Below are 18,804 nucleotides of genomic sequence, written 5' to 3' on the forward strand. Positions count from 1 at the left end.
TATAGAAAAGCTTCTGCATTGGTTTGAAGGTTGGTCTGGATGAACATTAAGGCCCTTTCCAATTGCAAAACTATAAATCTATAGTGGTTAAAAACCACATTATGCTACATTATCTCTATAAATGATTTTTTAAACTGTTGTGGTAGGCAGAATTCTAATATGGCTCCCCAATTCTTTGCTCTTGGTGTAGTTAGATAGGAGGGTAGAAAACCAAGCTGTCATAGACATCTCACTAGTAAGGCAGTACAGAGTGCCTCAAAAGATCAGAGGGAAAGAAAAGCCTCAGGAACTTAGATATCTGGACAGAGCAAATAATTTAAACTGGAAAAAAGAAGGCACTAAAGTAGTCTTAAAGAGACTACAAGAGTTGGCAGAAAGGTAATTTTCAGAAGGGTATTAAAACTAATGATAACCATATTTTAACTAGAAGTAAAAGTCTGAATAGAAGAAGGCGGAATAAAAGTTAAGTTCTCTTTAGAATACGTGACCAGAGACTATATAATAGTGGAGGGCAGCCCCTGAGCAGGGAGGAGAGGATGGCCAATGGTCAAAGACTTCTAACTCCTAAATTCATGAAGAAGACCTTAATGTATTTTAGGAAGTATTATTTTGCCTGCTTTAACAGGCAAATAACAGGGTTGTTGTGGTTTATAAATAGCAAGTAGAGCCAAATACTTTATGTACTGTTTTCATTAATATTTATTCATGTACAGTTTATTATAGGTGCAATGTCAAAATAAAACGTGTCCATTTTATTTTTTAAAGAGTACTTGGGAAAGTATTAAGTAGTATAACACTGCTTCTTTCACTTACTGCCTGTTGAATGAAAAACCATAGTAGCTTAAGATAAGGCACTCACATCATCTAATAAAAGCTTTCTCAGAAGAAGTCTTGATCTCTTGGAGGTAATTGGGAAAATATTTCTATAATTTGCTATGAGATCTTGTTGGTTTACACTCTCGGGCACTCCTTGGGTAAAATCTGAAACTGGCCCTGGTACCCAGAGGGCAAGGAGAGATGGAGGAAAGAGGCGGACCACTTCAGATTGGTAGGTAATGGTTTTAATAAGCAAAGAAACTTACATATGAGGCTTGTCTTGGGTGGCCGCAAGACAGGTAGATCTCTGCACCTGCCCACCAGAATCTTAAAAGTTTATATAGAGGCCTTAACAGGGTTCAGTCCCTGGAAGCTGCATCATTGTAATGGCTCTGGCTATAGAATGATGGGCAGAATGTATATTCCAAGGACAGGGGAGGAGGAGAGGAGCCTCAGATTGCCTGTGTCCAGTTCATTGGTCATCCAGCAGTCACATCCTCTCAATTACTTCCTCCATCAGACCTCAGGATGTTTTCAGAGATAGAAGCATCACAATGTCCTATCAATACAATAGCTAATTACAATGACTACTATGAATTGAATTGTGTGGTAGTGAGCGTTCATTCAGTTGTTCCTTTTTTCCTGTCCTGGGGATGGATTCCCTGTGGACGGAACACACTTGCCTGCCACACTGACTTTGGGGGTTGCCCATGTGACTCACTGTGGCCAATTGAAAGTGTGCAGAAGTGATAGTGTGTGAGGTCTGAGCAAATTTCCTCCAGCTTTCTCATACTTCTGCTATCCACAGTGAGAAGAGCATGACCGAGATGTGCATTGTTCTTTCATCCTGAATCTCAGATAGAGAGATTTATGGAGCAAATCTGAATCCAAACTACACATGGGAGCCAATTGCACTTGAACTGGACAGCTAAGCTCAAACCCATTCAACAGAGCCACAGACAATATGAAGATTCCTGAACAAGAAGCAAATGTTTGCTCTCGCAAACCACTGAGATTTCAAGATAGTTATAGCTTCCTTTTTTAAGCAAAACCTGACTAATACAAATGTCTAATTTCCTAGGTACTAGGAGCTCTATTTTGGTTATTTTAACCCTTCAAAACGATTATAATAAACTATTATAACAATACTATAATTATTAAAATAAAGTGATACTAATATCTCAATGTTAGAAATGAAAAGACAGGCTCAGAAGGATGAAAAAATTTAACTTATGCCATGCAGGTAATCTGTGGTTTAATTGACATTGGAATCTGAATTGTGTCTGAATCTAACAGCTGTTTTCTTTCTACTTCTTGCAATATATTTAGGAAGGGGTTCTTAATTGTTTTCCTTGTGCCCATTAAAGAGCCGTGGTCAAATATGCTTCATGTTCTGAGAGTCAGAAGTTTTTCTGTATTTGGAAAAAGAGATGTTAGCTTTTTGAACTAAACAGCATTTTTTGAGTATGACTATACCTAGGAAGGTGTTTGCAAATGCATACATTTTGGCTGTTAATGAATTATAACATAAAAATGTACATTGAAGTTACTTCAGAAGTGCAATCCATGCGAAAGGATAATATGTGGCCACCATAGGCAATAAGTGGAGATGAGATGAGAACATCATTCTGTTACACTTACATTAGCTGTAATCACATTTTGTAGCTGAGGCTCTTATGAGGGCTGCCAACTAACATTTTAGGTAAATGAAGAGCTAGGATATATAGCCTTCAGAAAGCAGGCACCTCTCCTGTCAAATAGGTAATTACAGAGGCTATGACTCCATTAGGAAAATGGTGGCCAATCAATGTAAACCCTAAGAGCTCAGATCCTTTGTAATTGATTGAGAGATTCAATGACTTCAGTGCAATTGAGTTTCAAATGTAAGAAGCAAATATTTGGCCAGATGGCTGCCATGAATTCCAGAGGGAGTGTATGAATTTTAATGAGAGAGATGGCTACACAATTTGAGTCACATGTGCTAATACTGAATGAAATATGCAGATCAATATTGAAACTGCAACCTGGGGTATCCAAGCTTTCATTTGTTATATCCTAATACTCATGTTTATTTCTGTAGGTATGCAATTGCTTATCATACAAGTTCTAGAGGAACTTGTTAATGCAAATCACAATTGATATTTGGGATTATAGCCTACTTCTTATTTCTGCCAAGATGACCATTACATAGTTTAGGATAATTGAGAGGTTCTATTTCAGAAGTATCCAGTTTGTGCAAGCAAGGTATATTTAGGCTTATTCATTCACTTAGATCCTGTGAATAAGATGCAGGGATTGGGGATAATCCATAGATGAATCAGACATGATTCTGTCCTGGAAGAGCTTAAAATAATTTATTTAGCTGTGCATTTATGTGTACTTTCTCTATATGTACTATATTGTACAATAAAAGTGTATAAAAGATATACAAGAGCTAAAACATATATTTTTATCAGATCCTGTAGAATATGTTAAATCTTTGAACCTATTATTTTCTCCAAACTTTCATAGCAACCTTAGGAGATAGATGATGTTACTTTTTCACCATACAGATGGAAGAACAAGACAGCTAAAAAAAGTTTATGGTCACAGAGCTGGGAAATGGCAGAGCCAGGTTACAAAGCTAGATTTGCCTGCCTTCACCCTGAGCTCTTAACTCTATGCTAGTAAAGGCTTAAGTCCCTTTGAGGAAGAATTGTTTCTGACGGTTATGTCAGTGACGTTGCAATGGCTAAATATTCTGATCCAGCTAATGATGTTAGTCGTTCTTAAAGAGGTGATGAACCTATTCTGCTGGTATTGGGTCTCTTGGCTCTCAGCCAAGGGATTTCCATGGTAACTTGACTGGGGCTTCTAAACTGACAGTTGGGTTTATCCACAGTCTCCTCTTTAGAGCCCATGTGTGTCCTGGGGTGGGGGGCACTGGGTCCCAACTAATGGAAACTTCTAGTTCTCTTTTCCTCCTCTGACTGCAAGGAGGAAGCATATTGCTCTGTAGCTCCATGGTTCTGTTATTTCAGGAGCTTGGTTGCTTTTTTCTACCACTGGGTCCTTTCCCTCTCAGAAAGTGCTCTTCCCCCAGTTCTTTATGCAACTTGCTCTTTCCCTGCTCTGCACCAGAGCTTGGAACTCCAGGGGATGTTGGGAGAAACAGACTTGGCCAAGCTATGGAGACAAAGATTCTTTTATACTTTTCTCCATAGTGATGGGCACAATTTGCCTTACAATTTTGCAACGAATGCCATCCAAATGATTCTTCCAGAAAATAAGGATTTATTTAGAGGTCATTTGCTGGCTCTATTTCTAGATATAGAAGTGGCTGGCATTTTCAGTTCTCACCTCTCTGGTTTTAAAAAAACAGTTTGCCTCACTAGGCATTCTGCCACACATCGTAAACAGTGAGGCTCTGCTTTAACCCCCAAAAGTTCCATCAACAGCTGTTTGTGTCCTTCAATGACTTAGTATTCAGTAAAACAAAATAAAACTGCACTGTGCAGGCCATGGTGATCAGTGTCCTACTGTGCTGGCCACACACAGTCATTCTCTCCAGCTGTGCACATCACATTAAATTCATTCATTTAATGACGTTAAAAATGAAATGGAGCATATCTGGGGGCATGGGGGCTGGAATCCACATTAGGAGAAATAATTCAAGGAATTGGGCATGTTCACAGGGGAGAAGTGGAGACAAAAGTAGCAGGATGGCTCCCTGAGTCACGATGGGAGGATCTGCCAGGTGGTAGGTAGAGGAAGATTGTAGCTGAATGTGAGTAGATTTTAGTTAATGTACCAAGGGAGATGTCCCGCAAAAGAAATGGACTGCCTTAGGAGCCGTGAGTGCTGTCAGTAAAGGTGTTTAAACGCTAGGGATTCTGTAACCATCTGTTACAGAGGTTAGATACAGGGTTCTTACACTATGGGTATAATCATATGTGGACTCGTCTCAGAATTCCACAGCTACAGTTTCCACAGGAAATATCTTCTGAGCTTTAATCAGTTAATGTAGAACTTTAAGACCAATGGCCCACTTGAAATTGGGAGTTTCATACATAAAATTTTATGTTTTCTATGACTAGGAAAAAATGGGAAGAAATATTTGGACTACATCACTGACCTAGGAAAGAAATCTAAGGCTGAATTGGTATTCAAAGTTTTCAGGCATTATAAAACTTGAGGCTCAGAAAAGAGCGTGGGGATTTTATTTCTTTATTTCCTTAATCGTGTTAGACAGTGTCTTTATTTTTTGTTAACTCTCTTGTTAAATTGTATAGTTGCCATGATATGCCATGTGAAGTCCATAAGAAGTCATTTTGCAGTTGAGTCAATAAATGATGTGGCACAGACCAGTTTAACCCAGAATTTGATCAAGAATTTGTGCTCTGAGTGTTGCGTGTGGATGGAAAGAAAATATGCTTTGAGACATTGCTTTCTGAAAACTGGTATTGAGTAAACACAGCTTTCACTTACCAGAGGAAGTCTTTTAATCATATAAAAGTGGGGGCACTCCAAGCTCTCTGATTCCTGCTTTTCTGACCTACTTGGTATTGGAAGTTAGAGAGGCTTGGTTTTTCTAATCAGTTTTATCTCAATAATCTCTGACTTCAGAGACAGCAGTAACAGAACTAACTGGGCAGAAAAAAATTCCTCTGAGAACCATTTCAATCTGTAAACCCTTGGTAAGCAGTTTAGTAGGAGGATCTTCAACCCTGGAGGAATCATATCAAGGTTTAATAAACCTAAGCCACAAAAGAGACTTTTAGATCTGCAAGATCTTATTTGACGGCAAAAGTGAAGACAGTGGGGGGGGAAAGTAGACTTCTGGTTTAAACTGTAGAACAAAAGCCATTGATGGTTTTATTTTTAAACTTAATCACAGCTGAAAAGAGTGATAATTCACCTTAGGTTTTAGATTTTTTTTTGTTTGTTTTTTTGGCACTTCTCTGTGCTTGATGACCTGAGCTCCTTACCATCTTAATCATACGCCTCTGAGTAGGTGGATTTGCACAACAGAAGAGTTAATTCTCTCTTTCCAGGACAGGAAAAAAGTTAGATATGGAAATGTGAGTTCCTTTGACTATATTACCCAATTCCTGTGCTTCTCCTGCTTGAAAGATCCATATTTTACATTTGTAATGTGCAAAACACAAAGGTTTCACATCAAAGTTTTTGGTGGTTTAAATTATTTCTTGAGTCTGACCACGAGGGGGTTTTTTCCTCTTTGAAATTTCCACCATTTACGGTCTAGCTCCAAATATTACAAGCTCTGGAATGACTGCTTTTATACTCAGGTTTTAGATATGTCCTTTTCTACTTGTGTATGCATTAGGCATTACAAGCAATACAGAATCTTGGTGAAGTTTCCCTCTTAAAAGGATTCCCCGGGAGTAAGGTATAAATGAGGGGAGAGAGGAGGATGGGAGAGAAGGTGAGCAGGGTGATGGATAAGTCCAAGGGAAAAGCTTGAAGTATTAAAAAATAAATTGCAACTTAGTTGCATTTTTTAGATTAATCCCATATTGTTCAACTTATTCTTGACCATAGGCATTTTACTCAAACCTGTGACTGTATCATTGTCTTACTTCTCAGCAAGTCTGTCAGCTGGGATCCTACATTTTATAAACAATTTATAGAGGTAACCATTTCCTTTGTGATGGTTTTTCAGACTCCAGGAGTGATTAGATTCAGGGTAATTTTTTTAAAGCTCATTTATATAAATGAGGCAAGTCAAAGTGACAGGAATATATGGAGGGCAATATGAAAAATGATCCTCCGTTTTAAGCACTGGATGATCTTTTACAAAAGAAGTTTCTTATGTGAGTGAATTTATAGCTGGCCTCAAAAAGACTAGTCAGCCCCATCTAATCGCTTTAATGCTTTCAAAATGTCTCGTACTTTCTATGTTTTGGAATAATTTCTGGTATAAGTTTAACAGTTCTGAGACCACTCTTGAGTACTTATGATATGCCAGCCACTGTGCTAAGCACTTTTGTATGAATTACATCACTTAATCCTCATAAGAGGGTCATCATTTAATCACACGTGTTGGGTTCTATTATTATTTTGATTTTATAGACGAAGAAGTCACTGAGGCTTGGAGAGGTTAAGTTGCTTACGATCATAGGAAAAATGCTCATACAGCTGGTACGCTGAGGAGCAAAGACTGAAGGCCAGGCAGTCTGACTAATCACTCTGCTTCACTGCCTCATAATCAATTATTTCATTGACCCGTTCATAGATAATGGGAAGGTTAAAGTATATATTATATATCTTTCCATATATATACAGTATATATACATGCATATGCAATATAATCAGTATTTTCATGATATTTCCTGTCAAAGTTTATGACTTCTTTAGGGGTATATTTTCCTCTCTAGTAATAGGCTATGTGTACTTTTTAATGAAACTAGACAAATAAATGTTGTCCAAATCTCCCTTCTGGCAAGTGTGCTTTATAAGCTCAGTTCCCGGTCAAAAAGTGGTATTGTTTTGTTTTCCCTTTAGGCCCTTCGTATTTCCCCAGGGGCTGCGTCAACTTGCTCCTATCACAGGCAGAGACTAGGAGGAAGACTGCACTAACAACTTTTTAACAAATTAACAAACAAAAACAACTGTTGATTTTGAGACCACTTATGAATATGAACTAGGATTAGGTTGTGCTTTGGCAAATGTTTTTCGGTTCGTGTGTGCACGCCCGTGTGTGCCAGGGCACGTATATTTTTCACAGCGCAAACATTCTGAGTAGTTTTTTCGTTTCCAGGCACATTCAAGTAGTGTACAGCATGCTGTATGCCTTTCTTCAAGAAGCTCATTGATAAATATACAATACCTTTATTATCTGGAATTCTGTTGAACAATATAAATGCCAAAAAATGATCATTTCCCTTTCCAGCCTTCTATCTAAATATGTCCTTTTGTCTCCCTAATATGATCCCAGCTTTCCCAACTCTCATCTCCTAAAATTTTGATTGTTTTTTGTTTCAGTTTCTCTGTCTTTATATCTTTTTATTTAACACGTACTCCCCCACCCCTTTCCCATGCATTTGCCCTGCTCTTGGAGCCTTTTCTTCCTTTTTTTTTTTTCCCCCCTTGGTAACTCTTTTTTATTCTTTAAGAACCAGTTTGGGCAATCTCTTTTCTGGAACGCCTTCCACCATCTTGCTCCTGCCAACTTGGCCCAGACTAGGTTGGGTGAATGCCCTTCTCTGGGCTCCACAGTAAATCAGACAGAGAATAGCTTCTCTGCCATAACTATTCTCATGCCACTTGACTTATCTGTCCACATGTCTGATTCCCTTTCTGGGCTTTTAGCTCCTTGAGCGCACCACTCTTGTTTTTCTAATCTCCACAGTTCCAGTGTGCTGCAGAGTGACAGGTGATGGGTGTCGGTGAAAGTTTGTTGAAGCGATGTTTAAAGATACAACTCTCAGTCTCTTTTCTTCAGAAGTCCTTACTTTCCTGACCTCCTATGGCAGGTGCAAACTACCACTTCCTGGGAAATTAATCACGTTGCTCTGGGAATCTCCCTTGTATTACTGCTATTTAAATCCTGTAGTGTTATTGAATGTTTTCTCTATGTTCTCAACTAGATGTTGAACTCCTTGGAGGTTAGAGGAAGATTTTTAATTTTGGGTGTCCTCAGTAGTACCCCCAATACTGCTTTGTACATATTATCTTCTTGATAATGTTAGTTCGTGAATTGTTAAAACACTTCAAAAAGCAGCAAACAAGAGCTCCTTCCAAAGTACATATTACAGGGCAATTGCCTTTGCACTCTCCATTTCTTCAAAAACTGGGTACGTTGTGTGATTACAGGGACTTCAGAAAAGACCTTTTATTTCTCAAAGGAATCACAGGAAACTCACAGTGCGAATGGATTTTAGTTGCTTTTTTCTTATAGAAAGATAAAATCCAGTGACTGTGGATATCCTCTTCATTTTGGGGCCTCACTTTCCTTATCTGTAAACTTGGTGTAATAATATAGTTTCCTGATAGGGGTTGTGATGAAGGGTAAATGGGATAATGTATGCAAAGCACGTAATGGCACCTGGAACGTGGTGATTCATCAGTGAAGGATAGCTGTTATCATGAACGTTCACTATGGGCGTGATCATTTGGAGGAGTTCCATAGAAAAGAGGCACTTGGAGCTTATTCAGTTGGTTTATCCGTTCTTTTTACAAATAATAAAAAACACTTATACAGTGCTTCCTATGTTTAAATACTATTCTCTGGGTGCTTTACATATATCAACTCATTTAAACCTTTAAACAATCCTGTTAAGTACATTCATTCCATTATTAACTCCATTTCAGAGTCATTAAAGCACAATAGTCCAGTCACACAGCTAATAAGTGGCAGAGCTGGAATTTGAACGCATATTCTTTGGTAACAGAGCCCATGCATTTAATCGTTATAAAATAGAGAGCTTCTTAAGGAAGCATCAATTCAACATCTAATCTGTGCTGGGTACTGAGGTTAGAGAGATGAGGAAGTACTATCCCTGCTTTAATGGCTTTCACAGCAAGAGTAGGAGACAGGCAGGCAGATATGCAATTACTGATTGATATCATAGGGGCTGTAAGTAGGGGGATCTGATGTTCCAGTTGGCCTGGGATAGTCCCAGTTGACACCTGTTACCCAGCATAATTATTAGTAGTGTTTTCTTTTACATTCAACAGTGTGTTGTTTGGGATCATAAATTACATGGCCCCTGTTAGCTCTATTGAAGGGATATGGGAGGTGATCTGGGATCTCCACATGGGGAGACCTGAGTGTTCAGGACAGAGCTTCCTCTGACTGAGTCTCATAGGATGAGAAGTTTTCCAGGTAGGAGAGGGACACTGAAGCAAAAGGAAAGGGCACAGGAGGGTGAGAGTCCTGGATATGTTCGGGAAAGGGCCAGCAGATTGGGGCTGCCGTGGTGGAGTGCTGACACTCAAACACATTAGAGTCGCCTGGAGAGCTCTTGAAACTCCCCTTGCCCAGGCTGCACCAATTAAATAGAATCTCTGGAGCTGATTTTTAAAGCTCTCCAGGTGACTACAATGTGATTTGAGAACCTTGGTGGTGGAAAGCTCTTGAGAGGCAGGTAAGAAGTGATGGGTGAGTGGGAATGGGGAAACCAGGCAAGGACCAATTCATGGAGTAATGTGGTCATAACCAAAGGTGCTGCTACATATCCCTGAATGTCCAATCTTTCTGCAGAGCCTTAGTCTGGTTGGGGCAGGTGTGGTGAGCTCCCTTTCTTTTCTGTTAGGGCAGCAACATGAGTCTATAACAGGCTGCAGTTAGTAGCTTGTACGCTCTATTTACAACCCTCTAAAAGTGAGCATTATGGCCTTCATACAGCTTGCAGAAATTCTCTCCACGGCCCAGAAAACCTTTCAGTGATACTAAGGGTACCAAGGATGATTAGACATGTGAGGCAGACCGCGTTTCTGTATCATAAGGGTGGGCATGAAAACACCTTCGAACAATTCTTTCTGTGAAAACACAAGCCCTAAAGTACATTATGTATGAAAAATGTTCTCCATAGATTCCTGTGAAGGAAATTGAAGGTTAATTAGCTTGTCCTGTCTCTTGATTATTTACCAGTCTAGCTAATTGTTAAGAAGGTGGAACCTGCTAATTAGCAAGACTGATTTAAGGTAGAAAGTCAAATTACAAGGGTTAATAGTAATGGCCACACTGTCCTTTGCAGAAGGACCCTCTGCTCTGGAGCTACTTTAAGGGTTAGTATCCAGCTCCCCTGCAGGGAAGATATTAACACTTGCCCTTCAGGATGGCAACTGGGATGAGGAGGAGATAAATTCACTCTACCGAACAGGCAGGTTTTACTGTGCTACGGGAAAGGGACCCTTGCCCAGGGCTCTGTGCCTCAGCTTCCTCTTCTTCAGCTCTCCTCTGGCCCCGCCTCTCTTTCTCTACAGTGCCGTGTGTCCTCAGAACCACCTGATGTCTTCACGCCCACCTGGAGCTTGCCTCCCCCACTTCTGGACAAATCTTTGGATATTCAGGACACTGGAATTTCCAGCCTAAGTAGTCCTGAGCCTGCTTCCAAGGCCCACATGGGTCTCTTTCCGAGGAGTTTTCTCTTGGGGGAGGCACAACCAAGCTGTTGGTGGGTCCACGAGTGGGCTTGAAATGTGGTCTTGGGGTGGCTGTTTGTGAGGGTGGGGACAGGGACGGAGTTTGGATGTGAGGATTGGAGTGCCCACATGCATGCAAGTTGCCACCCAGTGGAGGACAGAGCCAGGGTGGGGAGTAAAGGGGGAAGAGCTGGCTCTTCCCAAGCTCCGTGTCCTGGCACAGAACCCCACGGGGTCCAAGAGTTATGAATTTGAATCTAGCCTTCTAGGTCATTATTAAGGTACTTTTGTTTAGGTAAGAAGATAGAAACTATTTTATTTAAATTTTGTTAACATTTTTATAAGTTTTAAATATTTAGGTATATGGGTTTCCATTTGGATTCTTGCCCTGGGCCCTTAAAAAGTTAAGGGTAAGCCTGGAGCTGGATCACGTAAATGATACATAGAGAGACATGGGTCACCTGAGAGGTGGGTGACAGACAGGATAGCTGTATGTTTTAATTAGCTGAAGCTCATTTGCCCAATATTCTGCATAGTATCAAATTAAACTCATCCAATTATTATACCAGCACCGGGTGCAGGTAAAAGTGCCATGTCAAAATCTGTGACTAGGTCGGACCCTGGCATTGCAGAAGCAGGAGGAGGGGACCACGTTTGTATCTTAGCACTTTCTAGTGAATCCATTCACGGGTGGAATCAATAGAAATTGAGTACTTCCCCCGTGTCAGGTATTGTATTCACCGCTTTGCTTTTGTTATCTTTTTTATTCCATGCCAAGCAGGTATTATCATTCCCATTTTAGAGATGTAGAAACGTTTGTCTGAGAGATTAAACAACTTGCCTAATATCCTGTAACAAATAACAGGATTTATTTGTTGGTCCCCAACCAAGACTCAGCTCCTTGAGGTCATGCTTTTTTTTAACCCTGATTCCCTACCATCAGAGTGGGAGATGTCTTTTGAGGCGAAATTATCCTAAGATGTTGTTTCGCTTTTTCAAGATTACTTTTTTTTTCCTTTTTCCCATTTCACCCCCCACTCAGATGTCTTCCTTCCTCCTCCCCCTCCCCTGCCTTTTGAGTAAATCACCCTAATTATTAACTTTGTAAATGAAGCTCTAAATAAACCATTTAAGTTTATTCCTATTAGATGGAACAACAGATTAGAAATCCAGTGCCACCTGGGGTGGGAACGTGGGAACGTGTTAGATTTCCATGCTAATGCTCATGCATGTTTTATGCCTTAGATTAGCAGCTAATGTGGTCATTGATCATCTCATGTCATATGAGCTACAAACCTGCTGCTTTGAGCTAATTCTTTTAAAAACTTGTTTCCAAATCAGTATTCAAAGTCCAGACGAAGGTTTCTGGTTTGGAAATGAGGTCATATTTGCTTTTGGTAGGGGTCAAAAACATTTCTCTAACTATTTATGCTCTTTGTAGATAATAAACAGGGTGTAATATATCATTGGAGCAAGTTAGGTTTGAGAAATTGCCAAAGGAAAAATACTTCCTAAAATGTAGTCCTACAAATCCTTTTTGTACCCCATGTAGTTTCTTTCTATGCTATGTATAAGTCAAAAATATGTTAAAAGTTTTCATTTGAAAGCCTATTCAATTTGTATTTAAATTACCTAAGCATTTACCCCATTAAGTAGGAAACTGAGGGCATTTTTATTTCAAGTTATATTGCTCTGCCATTACTGAGGTCTAGCTCAAATTCTGGTCTGTTCACTTAATTACTGTGTGACCTTAAAGAAATCCTTATCATCTCTGAGTCTCAGTTTCTTTATGGGAAATGTGAGACTCATGGTAGCACTTACCTCACTGGGTGGTTGTAGGATTGACCAAGGCAATGAATGGAAAGTATTTAGTTATATGTCTGGCACTCAGTAGATACTCATATAAACATTTGTGATTATTTGATTGCTCTTCCATGTAGAAAGTCATCTTAGCTAAAATATGATGAACAAAAATTTCACTGATGAAGTGGGGCAGTGGTTGCTCACCTCTTTTTTTTCTTTTTTTCTGAGCAGATGTAGAAACCAGCCACAACTCAGTCCTACGCACTGGAAAACTGGTGGTGGGTTGACAAGAAATTATGTTTACACTTCAAGAAGGACACTTCAATGTCTTCAGAATCTGAGCTGGACCTCCAGCTAACTCAGGGGTAGAGGACGGAACAGAGGACCCCAAACAAACCCAAACTCTGATGGAACCACCTCAACACTGAGCCGGGACACCACCCCTTCAGCCTAGAAAGAGGGTAAGTTCAAACTGTGCTTTACACAGTTGGTCATGGAGAGGTACGGTTCATTGCTCTGCTACAACCATTAGGGGAAGAAGCTAAAAGTTGGCTGATGCCAACTCCCTTTCTTGCCTTTTGACCTCCCCTTCTCTCTATGCATACATCTCTGTAAACCTTGAAATTAATGCATCCCTACGAAAAATGGGCAGGGATAGCAGTTGTTGTGTTTTTTTTTTTTCCATTTCTGGGGAATTTCTCCAGGAGCACCCATGGGGAGCCAGGGCTGCTCTGATGCTGGCAGAGTGCAGGCAAGGCAATCTGGGCTCTGGGTTTGGCGTTCGGCTCTCTCTCTTGCAGCTGCATCACAAGAGCCTGGGGAGCATTAGGCAGCAATGTGAGGCTCTGGATGATTCTCTGGCTGCCAGTAACCTCATGCATTTGAGGCTGAACGATAGAAGTTTGGGTGATTAGGGAATATTTGATTCAACAGTAAAGTCCCTGAAGTATAGTGGAACCAGCCATGACTAGTGACAAGGGTGGGTGGTCTGGGTGAGTCAATTCTTTCTGAAAGTGTTTGCTAGGCAAAGTTTCCTATATAATCTTGTTTTTATTTATTTGTTTGATGTTTGAGGGGATTGTGATGGAGCTGTGCTGCCAAATCTACAAAAGTATTGCAGAATTCACTTATTTAGATTTGCTCTTTCCCTTTGTGAAACTTTGCAACGCTCTTTAAATTATAAGAGAGTGTTTCAAAGACAATTACAGGATAGTTTCCTCGCAGGAAACCTGAGGTTTTCTTGATCCATTTTATTTCTATATGCAGAAAGAGTGACTTTAAACATACGAATATGTGTATATATTTTTGAGTTAGGCTCTTCTCTTTTACATAGAGACCAGATGTATAATTTCATAATTCGTTGAAGACAACTTTGTTTAGATATGTTATCCTCCCCATTGAATGTATAATTAGGATCTTTGTTAACAAATCAAAACAGCTTTCCTATTTAGAAATTCTACCCAAGCTCTTAGCACAATGCTGAGAACGTGATACATACTTAGCCCACTGATGAATGAACAAGGTTGGATTCAATAAAGAAAAATGTAAGGTATTAAACTTGAGAAAGAAGAAATATTCAGAGACTCAAGGTGGTAATGGGCTTCCCAGGTCACAGAGTTGAAGAAAATGCTCTAGAAATGTTAGATGGCAAAAATAAATCAGAATAAAACTATGGTTGTAATTGTTGTTAGAAAAATATGGAGGCTAGAAATTGCCTCCTGTATTAAAAGATGGACCAACAGTCTGGTGGATGTCCTAGAGTATAGACTCTGGAGACAGATTGTTGGTTATGGGTCCTGAGAATGCTCTTTCCATCTATGGGGTCCTGGGCAAGTAGCTTAGTTTCCTCTTCTGTAAAATAGCCGTAGTAATAATATCTGCCTTAGAGGATTTTTGGGAGGATTAAAAGAAGTCACTCACATAAAAGGGACTGGACCATAATAAACATTTAATAACTGGGGCCATTATTAGATCCGTTATTTGGGAGCATAATTAACCTTTCAGTAAGGTCATTTTTTTTTTTTTTTTTTAACTTTGGGTTTATTTATTTATGGCTGTGTTGGGTCTTCGTTTCTGTGCGAGGGCTTTCTCTAGTTGCGGCAAGTGGGGGCCACTCTTCATCGCGGTGCGTGGGCCTCTCATTATCGCGGCCTCTCTTGTTGCGGAGCACAGGCTCCAGACGCGCAGGCTCAGTAGTTGTGGCTCACGGGCCTAGTCGCTCTGCGGCATGTGGGATCCTCCCAGATCAGGGCTCGAACCCGTGTCCCCTGCATTGGCAGGCGGATTCTCAACCACTGCACCACCAGGGAAGCCCCAGTAAGGTCATCTTGATGAGACTTGTATATTCTTCTGGGGTTACTGATTTTTGAAATCTGATTTCTTTACAGATGCCAAAGACAGAAAATAGGCTAGGGTGACAGACTCTATAGTGGCCTAATAGGGTGTTGGATCTCCTATAGATCTCGAAATCCTGTACCGGCACTGTTGCTCTTTCTCATTTCCCTTACGAAGCTGTTCCTCGCTGGAGTGACTCTCCTGGGCCCAGCTGCTGCTTTAGGGGCATAGCCAGTACCGTGAGATTGGTCCCGCTTCTTCCCTTTCTATCAAGCCCTGAAAATGATAAAGGTTGCATGCTTATGAAATCTGAGGATAACACTGCTCTGAGAGGGAGAGCTAATTCCTGGATAACCAAGCAAGGATTCAGAGGTTACAGCTAAACTATACTGAAAGATACAATTTGCTAAAGCTAAATATATAGTTTCTCATTTATATAAACATAAAACAATAAATTATTCAAGCATGAGCTGGAGAACAGTGATTCCATAATCTAGAGAACTTTCTTGATTTCAAGGTCAAGATGAGACAGTAAAATGCCTTGTCGCCTGGTATGTTCCATACTACAGTTGACTATTGCCATCCATGAAGGAGTTGGCCTGAACTTCCTGGGTTCCCAGATCTAAAATGACAATCAATGATGTAGGAAGACCAAGCAGCTAGCTAGGCTGACTCATTAGGGAAGTAGCTTACTACTAAAGTGCATGTGCTGTAATTTGAGCCACACATTGTATCTTCATGATCTCATTTAATTGAAGCAGTCTATAAAATACGTATCATATCCTCATTATAGTATGCATGTCATGGACCTGCTGGTTTGCTTTCGAAAAGTCAGAAGAATCAACATTCAATCAGAAGTGCTAAGTCCTCTGGTCTACTGTTCAGGACAAGGAAGGGTAGAGTCACAGGAAAATCTCTCAAGGTCAGCTCATAACTGATGCCCCCATTTAAATGGTTGTTGACAAACAATTGTAGTGAGGGGAGAGCAATCGGAATATTTTCTACAGATTATGTCATATGAAGAATAGTTGAAGGAACTAGGAAGTATTTCGTTTAGATAAAAGGGAGGTTTAAAGGAAATATGATTGCCTTTTTCATATACTTCCATGTCTGTCATGGAAAGAGGCATTTGGCTTATGTATTCTGTGCTCCTCCAAGGAATTGAGCCAGGGCAAAGAGGTATAAGTATCAGTTATACAGATTCAATATAAGGAAGGACTTCTTAAACTGGAGATGTCCAAAATACTATGGGTGGCCTAGAGGGAAAATGAGGGTCCCTTCTTCAGAATTGCTTAAGCAGTTACTGAAAGGCTGTGCCTAACCTCAGAGACTGAAAGGCTGTCAAGTGTAAAGGATAAGCACAGGAAATCTGCCACTAGAGAGTCTGGATGCTCTTCCTGGCTCTGTCTGACACTAGCTGGGAGATTGTGGGGAAGTTACTCTCTGACTCTCAGTACCTACCTCATAAATCCTTATGGATGTTCATAGATGTAAAGTGATATATAGTAACAACACAGATAATGTTAGTTATTTCTTATGATTATTATCTGGGGATGCTGTAGAGAGATTTCTGTAAAGAACAGAAGGTTTGTTAGAGCTCTTTCCCACTGGAAGACAATTATTGATAATAATACAATAAAACTCTGTTAATTTTATGGATGCACCATTGAGCCTGTGAAACACCATATATACTTAGGGTCAACATGACAGATTTTACTTCATCACTGTAAATACAACCCAAGTACAAATGGAGACATACAGGTAAAAGAAGAGAGATGAGCATACATTTTATAAGGCTGATACGCTGATAGCTGTTCTGAAGAGACTGGCTTAAATGTTAATTTTGGCAATTTCTATTGCCTATTCCATCTATGAATTATAGTGTACATAAACAGCATAAGGTGTTTTATGTTAATTCTCGAGAACGGTTTTTTAAATTTCATGTGAGTAAACCAGGCATATTGTTAACAATATAATTTGGGCTAAATTGAGCTCTTAGTAAATTGTGAATGGTTTATTATTATTCACTGGAATGCATTTACTCTGCTAATGCAATATTGCAGCTTTTTAATTATATGTTAATAGTTTAACAGCCAAAGTTAAGTGCTATTAATAAAATGGTATAACTAAAAGATCACATTTGTAGCATTCTATGGCTTTCTTCATATTTTATTAGTAAAGTTGAAAAATGAGATGTGACAAAAAAGAATAAAAAGCAAAAGCAATTACTGCACTCAATATAAATGATGGAAAACTTGGGTTGTGTGCTCTCAGCTAAAGCAAAGCAAGATGTAATACAGTGCCTGGTCCATTGCTCTACAACGACCGAATGAATGGCGGTTGATCAAGAAACAATTCTACTGACAGCTTCATCCCCTTAAATTAGAATTCTTGTTCAAGCTGTGTCTATACAGGTAAAACGAAGCAGAGAATTGTTATTTGTTTGGCAAATTAAGGAAGAAGAGAAAGAATATGAATAACACATTCCCTCCCTCCATTTTCTCCTGTAGTGGAAGATCTATATTCAGTAGTTAGATGTTTTCTACTCTTTTTCCACTTTATTTTGTCTATGAAAAAGAGGATGGTGTGATCATCATATGTAATGTAGAATGAATGTGACAGTTTTCAAATTTTTCCTCTCATGAGTTGGGTGTTCTTGAGTAATAAGTATATCCGTATTAAATAAATAACTGGGGTAAATCTAGAATCCTGTACTTATATTTAAAAACATAATGATGTAATTACAGAGAGGAGATGGACTTCACGGCAATAAATTTAGAATGTTAGGGGATTTCCCCAAACTCAATTCAATGTCAGTCAAGGATGTGATTACAACTCCAGGAACATGAACATTCTCCTGCTGCCCTGGAACCCAGAGGAAGGGCCATGAGTCCTGCTCTCCTTAGAACTTGTTAATACGGCTGGGAGTATTGGGTCATATAGTGGAAAATGCAGTTTATGAAAGATGGAGACCAATGGAGATGGTTGAGAAGAACGGAGAGAAAACTCAAGCTATGTCAGATGAGTAATTATGGGGGAAACCTGATAATGGGGAGACAACCAGGGGACAATGATAACGATGCTTAAATATTTTAAGGGCTATAATGAGAAAGATGGAATAGATTCATTTTGTATCAAGGGTAGCCAATAAGAAAGGCATATGTGTGAAAACCATAAAAAAGATTATGATAGGAAAATGCATTATTAGTATATTATGATGTACTACTTTTCTAGTGCCAATTCCACTATTTAGGGTTCTTTTATAAAAACCATTTCAGCACTTGAAAAGGATTCTATGGAAGGTTTTAAATCCTAAATTGAGTGATTGACAAGATTATCTTGTGATTCTGTGAGTCTACAAGTTAAATAATCAAATTTTTATTGCTCTGCCATAATCATGAATAATAGTTGTTAAATAGTTTGAATTTCCTAACTGAAAAATTCTATAAATATAGAGGTCATTATTTTTATAAGGAGTTCAATGAAAGAAAAACAGAGCTGTGAAATATTTTTAAGTAGTAATAGGTTTTAACTAAAATATGTGAGGATAATATTATAAAAATAGAAATGCATTTACTAATTAAAATTCTAAGGAGCTATTTTCATGAGGGTTTTCTGCCCTTTTCCACCACACATCCCTCAGAAGGTCACATTATCACTGATAAAAGCACTGTCTAAAATAGTGAACTTTGTGCCATTAAAATTAACATAGATTTGTATAATTTTGGAGAGAAAAAGGGAGGTAAGTAAAGGATCATGAAA

The 18,804-nt window shown here is 39.3% G+C and overlaps 1 long non-coding RNA gene across 3 annotated transcripts in view; it reads left to right on the forward strand.

Annotated features, from left to right (window-relative positions):
- The window catches only part of LOC132367784 (uncharacterized), a 1,019,157-nt gene that overhangs the window by 105,572 nt on the left and 894,781 nt on the right, over window positions 1-18,804 (forward strand). For all 3 annotated transcript variants that reach the window (XR_009503855.1, XR_009503857.1, XR_009503856.1), the window contains one exon: window positions 12,940-13,169. This is a non-coding gene — a long non-coding RNA (uncharacterized LOC132367784). The remainder of the gene's footprint in view (window positions 1-12,939; window positions 13,170-18,804) is intronic.

Source organism: Balaenoptera ricei, chromosome 6 (genome assembly GCF_028023285.1).
Source record: "Balaenoptera ricei isolate mBalRic1 chromosome 6, mBalRic1.hap2, whole genome shotgun sequence".
NCBI lineage: Eukaryota > Metazoa > Chordata > Mammalia > Artiodactyla > Balaenopteridae > Balaenoptera > Balaenoptera ricei.